We start from the raw sequence: 4,539 nt of genomic DNA on the forward strand, positions 1-4,539 counted from the left end.
ACATGCTCCCTCCAGACACAAAATGGCCTGGATATCAATGGCCTCACAGTGCCTGACACTACCTGCATAAGACCATCATATCAGGAGGAAAAGATGATGACATCAAAGTAAAAGAGAGACTGATTGAGAGGGGAGGAGTTATGATGGAGAATGGAGTTTCAAAGGGGAAAGTGGGGGAAGGGAGGTTATTACCATTAGGTGTTTTTATAATCATGGAAGTTGTTAATAAAAAAAAGAAAAGAAACAAATTACAACAAATGGTGGCAAGGATGTGGGAAAGAAGTACTCTTATTCACTGTTGTTGGGAGTATAAAGTGGTGTACCTACTACGGAAAGTGATGTGGAAATTTCTAAAAAAAAAATAAAATAAAACTAGAACTGAGGAAGATGGGGAAAACAAGGGATATGGGAAGGACAAGGACTTCCTCTCCCTACAGTTGTACAGAAGTCTCTTGTCAACTAAGAGTCATGAATTTCAATCCTTTTAACATTTGCTGTGAAGATTGCTGTTACACAGACAATATTTCTTTTATATGGAGATATTTTCAAATAAGAATGTTTAAGGAGTAATAAACCAGCTTAAGGCTTGAGTGTTTATGATCTTAAGTATAATGTTACTCCTTTCCAGATATTTTCTGGTTATCTCAGAAATACTGTTACCTTTTTAAAAAAAAGTGTGTGTGTGTGTGTGCATGTGTGTGTGTCTGGGCCTCTTGTTTGAGGTGGTTTAAATGTGGAATGTCCTCCATAGCCTTAGGTGTTTGAGAGTAAGCTTTCTAATTGGTTCTTAGCTAGTGGAGCCTTTGGGAGATGGAGCCTTTACTGGAGAAGGTGGGTCACTAGGGAAAAACCTTGAGGTTTATTGTTCTAGCCTACTGGATGTTGACAACTAGCTTTTTTGTTGTTGTTCTTTCTCTGCTGCTGATGAGTAATGAAGAGTGCCAGATCCCTACACCATGAAGCTTCTTCTCAAAAATGTAAGCCTCAAATAAACCCCTTTCCTCACATAAGCTGCATCTTTGTGTGTGTGTGTGTTTCTTTTCAGGTGCTTTTCTGTACCCAGCAATAAGAATGTAGTTGCTATACTGCTGCAAATGAACTCCAGATACATGTGCCACTTTTTCCTCTGGCTTTATGTAGATTGAGAGAATCAAACATGGGCCAGCAGAATTTGCAAGCAAGAACCTTTAACCACTTGAATAATCTCACCAGCCCTAGACGATTAAATTTGTTTGCCATGAAACCATCCTAATTTCCAATGCAAACTCTGTGATCTAGAGTGTTTCCTTAATGGCTATAATCCTATCTGATGTACTCCAAAAACCACTCTCTGATCTAATTTAAATTCCTTAGCAAACCTTTAAAGATATAACTGATATGATAATTTTAAGACGTCTTTGAGAGTGCTCTGGCAGGCAATAACTCAGAAGCCAAGGTGCTGGATGCTCAACAGTCACACAAGGTTTCCACTGAGTCATTGGCCTTCCAGGATATTACCTTATGAATTTTGAAATCAACAAACCAAAGGATAAAGTTTACACAGATTTTATTATAGAGCATATATCATTTGGACTAATAGAGCTTAAGAGAAACCTTAAGAGAAGGAACAAATACAGAGCTCCTTCACAACTGGGCAAGAGTGGGACTCCTAGAAAATGGGAAAGCCCACATAGATACCCAGATCAGGGCTGTTTATGGACTGGATGGAACTGAATTGGTCAGTATATCCCTGTCATCAGGTGTCTGAATATTTCCAGGTTCATAGGAAAGGAGTGATCATTCTCTTCAAAGAAAAAAGTGGTAAGACTGGAGACACTTATTCATATCCTCTGGTAAAGTTTTATGGGAAAGAGATAAGGAAGGAAAGGGAAAAAAAGGCTCAAGGACATACCTTGCTTCTACTTTTTGGGGACCCTAAACTGTCTCATAATTTAAGCCAAGCTTGATGGTTCATGTCTAATTCCAACATTAGGGATGTACACACAGGAGGATAATAAGTTCAAGGTAATTTTTACCTACATAGTGAATTTGAGGCCAGCCTGGGCTACATGTGACAGTAATGGGAAAAAAATATATATATATGCTTTCAGAACTCACCAAGAGTTTATATATGGTTTTTGAAAAGAATGAAGTATGAAGCCGGGCGTGGTGGTACATGCCTTTAATCCCAGCACTTGGGAGGCAGAGATAGGAGGATCACTGTGAGTTCGAGGCCACCCTGAGACTCCTAGTGAATTCCAGGTGAGCCTGGGCTAGAGTGAGACCCTACCTCGAAAAAAAAAAAAAAAAAGAAAAGAATGAAGTATGATACCCCCTTGATAAGCCCATACCCATGCTCTTAGGTGTGTCTTGTCCTTTCCCACAGCATCATTATTTCTATTAGCCCCTATGCTCAAATAATTATTATAAATTATTTTACAAATATATATTTAAATTTTATTTCATACAAAAGATCATAGGTTAAATTGCCATTTAAAATTTTATCACAAACTATTTTTGCTATTTTTTTCTCAGCTGAACATAATTCATATGCATGAGTTCAAAATGCTCAACACTTTCTTTAGACAATAAAATACCTTTTCTTTTACACACAACAATAAAAACAAATTTACTAAGATACTAGATACTACTATAGATACTTCACCTTTCCATTATGACCTCTGCATCTGTAGGAATGTTGTATTATTGTTGTTTTTAATCTTATTTATTTCTTTCTTAATTTGCAAGGGGAGAGAGAGAGAGAGAGAGAGAGAGAGAGAGAGAGAGAGGGCAAACTCGGGCACATCAGGGCCTCTAGCTGCTGCAAAATCCAGAAACATGTGACACTTTGTGCATCTGGCTTTATGTGGGTACTGGGGAATTGAACCCAGATCATTAGGCTTTGCAGACAGGTGCCTCAACTATTGAGTCACCTCTGCAGCCCTGTAGGAATGATTTTAGTTTTCAATCTTCCAACAAGATTTTTCTTCACATAAATGTCATTTTAAAAATAATCTTAAGTGAATATATACAAATCAAAAACTGTCTTATGATAGTCTTCTCATTTATTAGCTTTCTTGTATATGACGTCAAGTACAGGAACACATTTTAAACATAAAACACTGAATTTCATCTATTTCTCATCAACCCATCAAAGACATGCAGTTATGGTTATATCGGTCATTTCCACTGGTTGCCAGGAGGCTCTTCCACCAGTGTCTCCATAGTTTCCACTGCAACATTTTTGCCAGACTTAGTGCTTTCGTAGCCTGAAGAATCACTTCTTTTTGGCCACCTTGAAGCTGGTGTTCTAGTTTTTTAACATCTGATTCTGCTCTAACCATAACCAGCTTCTCATTTGTGATCTGTTCTGTATATTTCCTTTATGGTGCATTTTTAGTGATTTTATCAAGAACATCAAGAATCTTTGTGTACAATATTCTGAGTCTTTCATATGGAGTGTCACATACTGCCAATCCCATCAGCCCAATGATCTTCTTGAGCACACCTGCTGGCGTGCACAGCCCTCTGGGAGCCTCACTCAGACCTGCTCAATCCTAAAAAAAAAAAAAAAAAAAATACTTTAAGTAAACTCCAGCTGTGATTCATTCTGGCTCATTTTTAAAATACCATTCTATGATAAAGTCAAGAGCCCAACTTCATGTGAGTGGTTGTCTTTGAGAAGAATGCCTTGGTCTGCCATAGGTAGCAGTGTGGAGCTGTGTTTCTAGCTCATGTTCTACTACTTCTGAAAAGGAATACTGTATGACTTAGCTACACCACAGCTGGGTATATACTTGAAGGATTCTAAGTCAACATACCGTAGAAATCTTTGCATATCCATGGTTTCTTACTCCAGTATCCACAATAACTAGGAAATGGAACCAGCCATGTGACCATCAACAGATTAATTGACTAAAATTAATAATACATATACAGAATGGACTTTTATTCAACCATAAAGAGAAGTGAAATCATAAAATTTTCAGGAAAATGGATATAACTGGAGATCCTTATGTCACGTGAAATAAAACAGACTTAGAATACCACATGTTTTTCTTATGTGGATTATGGGTTTTAATTTGTGAGTGTGTGTGTGTGTGTGTGTGTGTGTGTACATGTGCACACATGCATGAAGTAGAAAGAGGATTGTGAGTTGGAATCTAGAGATATTAAAGGAGAACATCAAAGGGAAAAAAAAAGATTAATGGGATACATATGACATAAAAGTAGAAGGGGGCTATTGGTGGTAGGAAGAGGATCAATAAGAGAGAACATTGGAGGAAGAAGATGAATAACAAAATACAATGACACATAAGATGTGTATAAAAATTTCACAAATAAAATTGTTGCTTTGTATACTAACTTATAATATCATGAAATTCTTATACAATACATTGTAAATATTATTTAGAATAGTATAAATAATATACATTGTACATATATCTATAGCTATAGTTAAAATATATATAAATGTTTATGAAAGAATCAAACACAACTTCATCTGTACATGTTACTGATTTTTCTTGGTAATTTTTTTCTATCAATGTTAAAAGTACA

At 36.6% G+C, this 4,539-nt stretch overlaps 1 pseudogene; it reads right to left on the reverse strand.

Moving 5' to 3' along the window:
- Window positions 1–3,150: 3,150 nt before the first annotated feature.
- Window positions 3,151–3,823, reverse strand: LOC101606166 (annotated as a pseudogene).
- Between the last annotated feature and the right edge of the window lie 716 nt (window positions 3,824–4,539).

This window comes from Jaculus jaculus, chromosome X (genome assembly GCF_020740685.1).
Source record: "Jaculus jaculus isolate mJacJac1 chromosome X, mJacJac1.mat.Y.cur, whole genome shotgun sequence".
NCBI lineage: Eukaryota > Metazoa > Chordata > Mammalia > Rodentia > Dipodidae > Jaculus > Jaculus jaculus.